The sequence below is a fragment of the Schistocerca cancellata genome, chromosome 4, assembly GCF_023864275.1.
Source record: "Schistocerca cancellata isolate TAMUIC-IGC-003103 chromosome 4, iqSchCanc2.1, whole genome shotgun sequence".
In the NCBI taxonomy this organism is placed as follows: domain Eukaryota; kingdom Metazoa; phylum Arthropoda; class Insecta; order Orthoptera; family Acrididae; genus Schistocerca; species Schistocerca cancellata.
Window position 1 is genome coordinate 476,071,006 of NC_064629.1, and position 12,168 is coordinate 476,083,173.

General features: G+C 45.3%; 1 protein-coding gene across 3 annotated transcripts in view; it reads right to left on the minus strand.

Moving 5' to 3' along the window:
• The window catches only part of LOC126183833 (GTP-binding protein Di-Ras2), an 880,171-nt gene that overhangs the window by 283,198 nt on the left and 584,805 nt on the right, over nucleotides 1-12,168 (minus strand). The window contains exon 1 of one of the 3 annotated variants that reach the window (XM_049926092.1): nucleotides 7,137-7,245. The exons of the other annotated variants lie outside the window; for them this stretch is intronic. The gene's annotated coding sequence lies outside the window, so the exon portion shown is untranslated. Of the gene's footprint in view, nucleotides 1-7,136; nucleotides 7,246-12,168 lie in introns of those variants that run through there. 3 annotated transcript variants of the gene reach the window in all.

The following is a 12,168-nucleotide window of genomic DNA, read 5'->3' on the forward strand; positions in this document are numbered from 1 at the left end:
ACAGACTGCACGGATATTGTGTGCCGGCCGCGGTGGCCGAGCTGTTCTAAGCGCTTCAGTCTGGAACCGTGCGACTGCTACGATCGCAGGTTCGAATCCTGCCTCGGGCATGGATGTGTGTGATGTACTTAGGTTAGTTAGGTTTAAGTAGTTCTAAGTTAGAGGGGACTGATGACATCAGATGTTACGTTCCATAGTGCTCAGAGCCATTTGAACCATTTTTGGATATTGTGTCTACAAAGTGAACTAACTGCAACTTTCTGGAGTCATACCCCTGCAGATCTTCACATTGGATTATCATTCCCATGGATTTCGTCACTCAATTATACCTGCAGTGGAAACTTAGCTTTTCAAGCAGTGAATTTTTAAGTCTTACTCTAGGCTGCTGGTAGTAATGGTGTAAATTTCATAATCCTAAATAATACAGCTAATTAATCTCCAGTTAATTCTAACCACAGCAGATTCTCATTCCCAAGATTTGGGACAGACGTTTCCATGTATCGTAGTATGCCTTTTACCAAGGACATTTCTTCATTATTTTCTTCCATTCCAAATCTGGTATAATGGTTTCGTTTAGGGTATTTTCTTTTAAAGTATATTTTGTATCTGCACAGGCGTGACAAGGCCGCTACTCTACACTATGAGAGCACATACTTCAAGGGCCAATGGTGGCTCGATGACAACTGGAGAACAGTATCCCATAACAGAAAAAAATTGCTGCGTGAGTCAATCTATGGGAAGCAGAGAGTCGAAATGCACGTAGAGATGTGCATGACAGTAAACTGACCATGTAGCTGGCATGGGCGACTAACGACTAAGCATACGACAACACTCAGCGTCTGGTCTGTGGTGGTAGGGTTTAGCATGAGTACTGGCCCACTCGGCTTACTGCCACCAGCAAGCAAGCACTTCAATCAGTGGGTCTGCCCATACTATGCGATGTGTGCATCCTCCATAGCAGGTTTATGAACTACTTCACTGCTCTATGCATGCCAACTCATCTGCCTCCATAGCGATATCTGTTGATGGGGTTACTAAATCCTTCTCCCCTGAAAAGGACACGTAGGGCCAAAAAGAGCCAGGCTTGGGCCGCGACCTCTGGTGCAGAACCAGAGAGGGTGCCAGAGAACCTGGCAGTGGACCAAATACTGAAGGGGGCAATGTCGACGCCACTGGCTCCGCCCTAACATTGGCAGGACATGGAGGCTGGGAAAACAGTGGATCCACCAGCAACAGAGGGGCCAAGGCCACTGCCATCGATGAAGGGGCGGGGAGGGAGGGCAGAATGTGGAGGGGTAGGGAGGTGGGTCATAATATATGTGTTCCACTGTGGTAGGCAGAGGCGTGAGCCTCACTGCAGCTCAAGGCAGTAGGTAATTTGAGGATGGCAGAGGGCAAGTGGGAGCCTGTCCTTGAAACAACATTGTGATCATCCATGCTACTCAACTGACCTGATGGCCACAGAGTCGATGTCCCAACTCAACACAGGTGCAATTAAATTGCATGACAGGTCAGTTGCTCCCCACCGACAACCCCCACAAACAACAGCCTACTTCTGATGCCAACTATAACACTTAGCAGCCACCCCTCCCACTGATCAAAGGACTGGATCGAAAAAGCAGCCCCAAAAATACGGGAGGCACCAGTGGTCCATGGCATGCAAATCAGGATGCACAAAATCCAGGATACACTCAGCTGGCGCCCATGCAACTGTTCCACCGGTCTTCACCCATCGCCCAGTATGCAGCCAGAAAACTTGAAAATCCATCGTCTTGGAAAGAGGAGGACAATGACTTCTTCATGAGGGTCTTGAATGAATGTGCGAATTACTCCACCTCCAAGTCAGAGATTGGGTGAAACAGGGCAGGAGTCCGATGCTGGATACCATTGCGGATGCTAAAATCTTCAAACTCCCTGGGCACAAATTACCTACTGCTATCAGACACGAGGGTCCCGCCGGCTGCTGTGGCCGAGCGGTTCTAGGCACTTCAGTCCGGAACCGCACTGCTGCTACGGTCGCAGGTTCGTATCATGCCTCGGGCATGGATGTGTGTGATGTCCTTAGGTTAGGTAGGTTTAAGTAGTTCTAAGTCTAGGGGACTGAAGACCTCAGATGTTAAGTCCCATAGTGCATGGAGCCATTTGAACGAGGGTCCCAGGGAATCCCTCAATGCCATAAATAACTTCTATGGCAAGTTCCCGAACTAACCCACTGATCAACCCATGCCGGCACATCTCCCCCAGTTGTGATGTCCGCTGATGGGGACACTAAAGTATCGTTATTTACTTTCACTCGCTGACTCTTCCTTATGCATTGTATTAGTGCTTCATGTGCTATGTGCCAGAATAAGTTTCCACGTCACCCTGTTTTTTGGGCTTTCAGAGCTCCGGCTATGTAATATTTTTCTTGGCATATATGCAAATAGATTAACCCTTCTTGCTTTTTAATATCTGGAAGAAAGTCAATGACAATTTGATCGTTTGATGGTCCATGTTGAAGCGATAATCTAGAACTGTAAGGTGTGATTAGGTGAAGATCTTCGTTTTGATGTGAGCTTCACTCACTTTTGGGCTTGATTATTTCTCGGTCTAAAGTGGAGAACAGTGGATGATACGTTTGTAATTCAATGGGATAGTTTTAAGGAGAAGTATATTGAATCTCACTTTCATTACTAAGATTTTATCAACATGATTTATTTTCAACTCGCAATAGATTTAGTTCTGGACCGAATAAGTATGTTACATAATGATAATTAACGCTGATATTTGATATTAGTAAGTTTTCATTCGTTTGTATTTTACAAAACGTGAAATCTGGGAATATTTTTTGATATAAGGAAATTCTTGAGGCTTAATTAGAACATCTGAAAAACGAGGTCAGCTTTACAACAGTAAAATACAATCATATCCTACAGTTGAATGAAACACTGGAATTATTATAGGAGTTTTTTCGTTCAAACGAGTATTTTGGTCTTGAGATGATGTTTTATAAACGTAATGTAAATTCTGAGATTGAACAAGAAGAGCTCTGAGCAGGACGCTACACTGTAGATCTGTCACCTCAAGATGGAAGGAATGAGAAGTCAGCAGCCTAGAGAAGGAGCGGTCTGAGACGTAAGTCGACGTCATTCTCGAACTGTGTCATGTTTTGGAATCTCTTTGAAAATCTTCATCCAGTGTTTCATTCACTAAATCACGGTCAGACATTTCTGCTCCACAATACAAGCCACATCATGAAGATAAAGTTGAGTTTCCTATTGGTATAATTTTTGTCAAAAAACAATCATGTGAACATTAAATTGCGATGAAACGTTTTTCCTCTTACATTGACAGCTTTTTAAATAGGCGATGTCGGATATAAAAGTGAGGTTAGCAATTCGACAAGGATCACGGGCGGTTCTTGCACTGTTATTCTCGTATCTCTAGGCATGCTGTGTAAGCAGCTTATGGTCCTGTGGTTAATATTTATGACTCTCGATTACGGGGCCTTGGGTTCGATTCCCGGCTCAGTTACGGATTTTCTTCGCTCGGGACTCTGTATGTGTGTTGGTCTCATCATCATTTCATCCATATCGATGCGTAGGTCGCACAAAATACAATAAACTATTATTTATTTTACTTAATTATTTTGTTTAAAATGTACTTCTATTGCCATTAGCCGTATTTAACAAATAATCGCCACTGCTAAACAGATTCCCAACATCTTTAGGATTTAAGATAAGTAAATTATTCTCTTTTCTTCGATTCCGGAGACACTTTGTTTCTTTCGCCCTGCAAAATCGCAGAAAAACTCTCTCTGTGAGTGCTGAAGCGGTGGGAATCGAGATTAGGATTTAAATTACTCAGCCGATCCGTTATACGCAAAATTACGATCAACTTGTTTGGTCTTTTAAGGAACTGCTCAAAATGAATCCTGGCTCAATCAAATTATGTGAAAAAAATTATTTTCACTTACTTTATTGTTATCATGAAGAAAAGAGCATAACTATCCGAAAGAACGTAATATACTTCACTATAAATTACGAGTGGCAACCCTAGAAGGGGACGCTTGGCCAAAAATGCCATATCCAGTGAGCGCTTTTATTTTCTTTTATTTCTTTTTTCCAACAAATCGTTTTATAAGCAAATTTGTTGGACACGTGACAAAGTGGAGTCATTTGTTTAGCAGACCGCCGTGGAGCCCCACCTCAGCTTCCCTTTCCCTCCTGGCCCTCCAAGCCACTCACCCCGACACTCGGTGCACTAGGCAGGAGTGTAGCCCGAGGGCACGTGCACACGGAGCGTTGCTTGGCCTGACCTACACTACAGGAATATCCTCATTTTCCGTTGTGCATAGTTTCTTTGTTAGGATAGCAAGGTCAGTGTGCACTGTTTTCCCACACACATACTAGACTCTGTGTGGTAAAGAAGTTTTCTATCCGTTATAGGCTATTAAGTAATACAATGGTGTACAAAATAATCTTTTGGGCACCTTTGTCGTCTAGAAATGCAGTCTGCAGCTCTTAGGCCTTGATGGCGATGTCAGCGACACAAGCAGCACACGTCTGTACTTCCTACATTGTCAGAAGTAGTTTTCTCAAGTAACACCTATACGAGGGCAAATTACTATCGCAAAATGTTGAAAACAACCTGAAAAACCTTGTGAAAAACTCTGTAAACCATTGATCTAATCATTATTTCGTTTACTGTCCTCTTTAATGAAAAAAAGAACAGAACTGATAACATGCGCTTACTGAACGTCAGTTACAAAATTGAATAAAAGTTTTTCAGTTAAAAGCGAGTACGTATTTTGCCACATTAACTATATTGTTCATTTATTTTGTAGCAGCTGTAATCAAGGAGGACTGTCTCCAAACAACACCGAGGGACATCTCCCAGACAAGGGAGCAGTATTTTACCAACCTGGGTCTGGTATCATGTAGCTACTGACTGGCAGTGGAAGGAGTGGATTGGCCTTTTGGTCCAATAATAACGAGTCATACAACCACGCTTTCCCCTGTGGGAACTGGATTCTGCACTGTCTGACATTCGTGATATCTCGCCTTATCACGACTACGTAGAGTGAAACACGCTGCTGTAACTTTGAAAGAAACCAAAGGAAATCCTCGGAAAACTTTTTAGGAAAATATAACAGCCAGGACATTTTCCTAACTCATGCCAACAAGCCATCGTTGCACCCTCCTCAAACTAGGGAAGGATCCGACATGGCACAGTAATTATCGAAGTGTCAGCATAACGCGCTGTGAAGTAAGGACTTTCGAAAGTATGGTAAACTGCTGCATGGTCTGGATCATAGAGATTTGGAAGTACGTTAGCCGCTCTCACTGCGGATTCACGTTTGACAAAATGACCGTGTTGTAGGCGGCTGTACAACAGGCTTTCGTACTGATACATATTTTCCGACATAGAAAATGGCTGATACTATGTGGAGATAAAATGCTCTCCAACAGATGCATCCGTGGGGCTACCGAGGCTGCTGTCTATACCCATAAAATCCTTCCCGTCAGAAAAGCTTATTTACTCTTCGAGTTTGTCAAATTGTGTGACAGACTTGAACAGGAGAATGGATTCTCAAGGAACTATAACGAGTGAACCTAATTATCATGACCGTAAATAGCATAAAGTCCATAGTTAGGAGCCCAGAACGATGCTGCTCATCTGTGCTCGCTGCTGTAGTTTTTTTCCTCTTCTTGCCATATAATATCAACTCACCAGATAGAAATTAAATTGTAGTTAGGAGATTGTAACAACAGGCTACCCTCTCTCCCTCCCTCTCTCTCTCTCTCTCTCTCTCTCTCTCTCTCTGTGTGTGTGTGTGTGTGTGTGTGTGTGTGTGTGTGTGTGTGTGTTTGTGCGTGTACGCGTGTGTGTGAATTTTTACTCATCTCATCGGATTATTAATTAACCTTACCTTCAACTCAAGGGCACTATTTTAAGCCTTCAAGGTTCTGTGAGGCCACTTCGTTTTCGCTCAACTTACTTATCAAGGAGATCTATGTACGTCGAGACCATCGATACAAAGTCTCATACCTGGATTAGGCTGGTCATAGGTCGCATAGGACAAGCTCCATACTAGTCTCTGAGCTAAGGCTAGTGAGCTGGCCTTAGTCACACACTGGTAGCTCCTCGTGGTACGTCAGGTATACTGTTTCTTCACTTTTCCAGAATTGCATCACCAATATGTTGCTCGGCCTCTAATTGAAGCAATTTTTACAAATCGTCCGTGAGCAACAATGCCATCTGCGATCTGTGAAAATTATGATTTAGTGGAAAAACATTAATTCGGACTCAGGGTTGGAGGCGACTGCCATCTTGGCTACTGAAGAGGCCCAGAATAATTTTGAGTTTCGTGAGGTGCAGGAATCGCTGCCCTCTGATGTATGTTTTTAGTTAAATTTTCATGCAATCTGAAACGATCGCAACAACTGTTCAATTGTATTTATAGACGTGTCTAGTCAGGGGGAATCTATGAGCTGCTCTGTGGAGTGTGTCCTCAAGATCCGTTTACCAGTCGAGTTTACTGTATTTAATGCAGAATTACATGAAAAGTTGAAGGCACTGGAGCAAATCAGGCTATTTTTATGAGAAATTCCTCGTTTGATACGTCTATATGAGTGCCTTGTAATAAACAAAACGCACGTACTCAGGAGGTAAATATGCCCAGAATATTATGAGCGCTGTAACTCCAAAGCGTCATTCTCCAAAAATGCTTGACTCATTATTGTCTTGCACATGGTTAACAATCAGTACTTTCTGTGAAATTGTTTACCGCTGAAATGAATTCGTTTTACTTTTTTTTGTAGTCAGTCAAACTACGTCATCGTGGACATTAAATTTAAACGTGTAACTACCTCCGTCATGGTACGAACGACGGCGAAATAGCAGCCATTGAGATAACCGATCGTAGAATATAAAAGACACTACAGCCGGTTAATAGTGGGAAGGCATCAGGATCAGATGAGACACCTTTAAGATTCTACATTGATTATGTGAAAGAACTTGCTCTCCTTCTAGTGGCAGTTTATCGTAGATCAATGGAAATTTGGAAGTTTGTGGTAAGTTCCTATGGGACCAAACAGCTGAGTTCATCAGTTCGTACGCTTACACACTACTTAATTTAACTTAAACGAACTTACGCTAACGACAGCATACACACCCACGCCACTCGAACCTCCGAAGGGGGAGCCGCGCGAACCGTGAAGGCGCCCTAGACCGCACGGCTGCAACGCGCGGCGTAGATCAATGGAGTAACGAGGGATACCCAGCGACTGGAAAAGCGCAGATCATTTTTGTTTTCAAGAAGGGTTGTTGACGTCAGTATGTTTTAGAATTATGGAATATGTTTTATGCTAAAATTTATGCGTTTTTAGAAAACGAAAACCCCGTCTAGAAAAACCAACATTGATTTCTCAAAGAGAGACCTCACGAAGCTCAGCCCGCTCTGTTCCTCCATGAGATCCATTGCTCTGTAGACAATGGCGTTCAGTTTAATGCAGTGTCCTTGATTTCAGAAGGGCATTTGACACCGTCCTGCACTGCCATTTAGTAAAAATAATTAGAGCTTCCCGAGTATAGGACTAGATTTGCGACTGGATTGAAGACTTCCTTGCAGATATAACTCAAAACCTCGCTCTTAACGGAACAAAATCGGTAAACGGTTACTGTTTACAATGTACACCGATCAGCTAGAACATTATGACGAGTGATCTACTATCGATATAAATCCGTCAAGGTGACAGCAGCGTGACGTGACGAGGACTGGCTGCTAGTCAGACACACGCACGGTGCATGTAGTACCAGTGAGCGTAGAATGGGGAAGGCTCGCGACCTATCTGAGTTTGACCGAGGCAGATTGTGATGGCCCGGAAGCTCGGCACGAACATTTCAGTAACCACACGACTTTTCGTGTGTTCGAAGAGTGGTGTGGTGAGTGTCTTCAACACGTGGCGAAACCAAGGTGAAATCACGTCCAGAAGTCGTGGGGTTGGGCGGCCACCCCTCATTACAGACTTCGGACGTCGTAGGCTGGGTATACAGGTAAAACAGGATAGGCGGTGAACTGTGGTGGAATGTTGGGCAGAGTACAAGTGCGTCTGAACACACAGTGCACCGAACACTCTTAACGACGGGCCTCTGCTGTCGACGATCCATGCATGTGCCAATGTTAACTCCACGACATTGGCAACTTTGACTGAAATGGGCACATGACCATCGGCAATGGACTTTGGCAGAGCGCTGCGTGGTCTGATGAATCCCGATATCTTGTTTATCATGCCGATAGGGGAGCGCGAATCCGTCGTCTTAAAGGAAAACAGCTCCTTGACACCTGTACTGCGAGACTGAGACAAGCTGGCGGCGGCTCCGTTATGCTCTGGGGAACACTCACGTGGACATCCATGGGTCCAGTGGAGGTCGTGCAAGGCACCATGATGGACAAAGTGTCGTACACAGGTTGCAGACCATCCACAGCCCTTCATGACGACCATATTACCCGACGGCAGTGGCATTTTTGAACAAGATAATGTGCCATGCCTCAAGGCCAGGAGTGTAGTGGAGTGGTTCGAGGAACAGAGTGGCGAGTGCCAGTTGATGGCGTGGCTTCCCAGTTCTCCAGACCTGAATCCGATCGAACACATCTGAGATGTGAAAGAACGCGGCGTCATAGTTCATCGACTCCTCCACACCCTACTCTCCGGAATTTACAGAAATTAGGAGACTCGTGTGTGCAGATGTGGTGCCGACTACCTCCAGCTACCTACCAAGGCCTCATTACTTCCATGCCACGACGCATCGCCGCTGTTATCCGTGCCAAAGGTGGACACCCTGGCTGATCTGGCTGATCAGTGTACATAAATGATCTAGTAGAAAGCGCTGGAAGCTCTGTAAGACTGTTCGCAGATGTGGCGGTTGTCTATAAGAAAGTAGCTGTGGTGTCACCGCCAGACACCACACTTGCTAGGTGGTAGCTTTTAAATCGGCCGCGGTCCGCTAGTATACGAGGGACCCGCGTGTCGCCACTGTCAGTGATGGCAGACCGAGCGCCACCACACGGCAGGTCTAGAGAGACGTACTAGCACTCGCCCCAGTTGTACAGCCGACGTTGCTAGCCATGGTTTACTGAGAATTACGCTCTCATTTGCCGAGACGATAGTTAGCATAGCCTTCAGCTACATTGGCTACGACCTAGCAAGGCGCCCTATTCAATCGATATTGAGATTCTATTAATGTATCATCTAGAGCGATGTTCTACAAATGTGGATTAAAGTTAAGTATTCCAGAAGCAACGTACTTTTCTTTATAGCATTCATTACGTATCCTGTTTCAGACCTCACGCCAGCCTGCGTGAGTTTAAGCGCGTGCCTTTCGGCTTCCTCTCATTGTGTCTAGGCTGTCTTGTCTAGACACAATATATTTGGTGACGAGTCTCCAAAAGGGTTTTCTTCTTCTTCTTTCTACTTGCTTACTTTACTTGTGTAATGGCTTCGCCACATTCTCCAGATGTACTGTCTGAATTTTATCGCTTGCAGAATCAGCAGACGCAGGCCTTATTGGATGGTCTTGCACAGCTCGTCCAGGGTCAACGTGCACTGCAAAACGATGCGGCCGCCGCCGCTTCATCGCTACCGCAGCCACAACACGCAGTTGCACCACCGTTTCATCCGTTCAAGGCGGAATTGGAAAGCTGGACGGAGTGGTCACGCCAATTTGGATTCCATCTCGCCGCCTACAGAATTCAAGGTAACGAGCGGCAGCCTCATCTCCTTTCTTGTGTCGGTGTGTCCACCTACCGTGTGATAGTGAGATTGTTTCCCCGACGCGACGTAGCAACTCTGTCCTACGACGAAATTTTGTCTGCATTAGATGCCTATTTCAAGGAAACAGTCAAGGTATACTTTCTTTCGTACCAAACGTATGGCCGGTCAGACTAATCAGGAGTGGGTTGCAACTTTGCAAGGCCTTACTAGGGATTGTGCTTTTGAGTGTGAATGTGGACTCCCTTATTCAGATACTATGGTGCGTGATGCGATTGCACAGAACGTTTCTGATGTTCGTATCAGGGAACAGATTTTGATACTAGTCAATCCCTCCCTTCAACAAGTGATGGACATATTGGATAGGCAAGACACACTTGACTTTGCTCAGGAATCATCTGAAACTTCGCCAGCTGTGTGTCACATTAACCGGCCCTCCGGGCGAGCTGCACGGAACTGTAAACAGCCCTCGCACACGTCCGCGCAGCCACGTGTGCCGCTCAAGCATGCAAATGCAGTGAAATCATGCCCGCGGTGTGCTACTAGACATTCGCGTGAGAATTGCCCGTCACGCCAGGCTATTTGCTTTTTCTGTAATAAAAAAGACAGGTTCAAAGTGTTTGCCAGAAAAAGCTCAAAACGGACACTAACAACCATTCCAGGCCCTTTGCTTCGCGCCGGAATCGAACCAAGGATACTCAGGCTCCTGAACCTTCACCCATGGAAATTCATGTAGTTAATGCCACTCCGCCCAGTGCTACTCTCTCTAACGGTGACTGTGTTCGTCCCACAAATAGTGTGCGTCGACGTCGACGGAAATCCCATCTGGTCGCAAGTGATTCTGTACCAGTGTCAGTTCACGTTGCATGAGACAGTCGCTCTTGTCGTCAGCAGGACAATAAACTTTTTGTAGACTTGGAAATTAATGGCAACGTGATACCATTCCAGCTCGATACCGGAGCTGCAGTTTCATTGCTCAATAAAGACACGTACAAACAACGGGGCACACCTCCATTGCGTGCCGCAAATGTTAAGTTACATAGTTATTCCGGACAGCATATCCCTGTGTTAGGACAGTGCAGCCTTCTTGCAACATACAAGGGGTAAAAACAACTAGTGTCATTTTACGTACTTCGTTCTTCTTCTGCAGTGAACTTGTTTGGTTTAGATTTATTTCAGTTGTTTCACTTGTCTATAGTCAATCAGGTCCTATCAGTGAACCAGACTGTGCCTTCAGCCAGTGTTTCTCGTCTATGTGAAGAATTTGGAGACATTTTTGCACCGCGCCTTGGTTGCGCTAAGAACTATGGAGCACATTTGGAACTGAAAGTAAACGCGCAACCGAAATTCTTCAGAGCGCGCAATGTTCCCCACGCATTGCGTGATGAGGTCGCAAGAACATTTAGACAATCTCCAAACATTATTTCAGGTCTTGCGACAAAATGGTCTTCGCTTGCGGAAGGACAAATGTGTGTTTTTTGCTGGTGATTTGCCATATCTGGGACATGTACTCAATGCCCAAGGCATACATCCCAGTCCAGAGCACCTTCGTGCCATACAAGACTTGCCTTCGCCGCAGAATTTGAAGCAGCTACAGAGTGTGCTGGGTAAAATAAATTATTACCATCGCTATATCCCCCATGCCTCTTCCATTTCAGCTCCGCTTCATCGCTTATGCCGTAAAGGTGTTCCGTTCGTCTGGTCGATGGAATGCGAACGCGCCTTTCGCCAGCTGAAATCGGCGTTGCTTTCTAATACTTGCCTTACGCCATTCGATCCCCAGAAACCGCTTTTGTTGATGATAGATGCATCGGATTTCGGGATCGGAGCTGTGGTTGCGCACAAAGATGGTGCGCACGATCGCCCTATTGCCTTTGCGTCCAAATTGCTGTCGTCAGCGCAAAGAAATTATTCACCGATCGAGAAAGAAGCTTTGGCTCTCGTGTTTGGTGTTACAAAGTTTCATGATTTCTTGTATGGTCGTCACTTTACCATCATCACAGACCACTAACCTTTGACATCGCTTTTTCATCCGACCAAGCCTGTACCTCCACGTACAGCGCAGAAATTCATTCGCTGGTCTATTTTCCTCTCGCAGTACTGCTACGATATCTTGTATCGGTCCACTGCTAAGAACGGAAACGCCGATGCGTTGTCCCGTTTGCCTGTTGCCGAGGATAGAGCATTCGATTCCTCCGAACTTGCTTGCATGTTCATTGATGCGGAAACCGATGACGTGGTAGAATTGTTTCCAATTGATTTTCGTCGTGTAGCTGCAGCCACAGCTGCAGACCCTGTCCTTGCTACCGTTTTGCGTTTTGTTGCTACGCAATGGCCTTTGTCAAAGTCACGGATCGAGGATCCGTTGGTTCGCCGATTTTTTGCTCACAAGGAGAGACTTTTTGTACGTCATGGT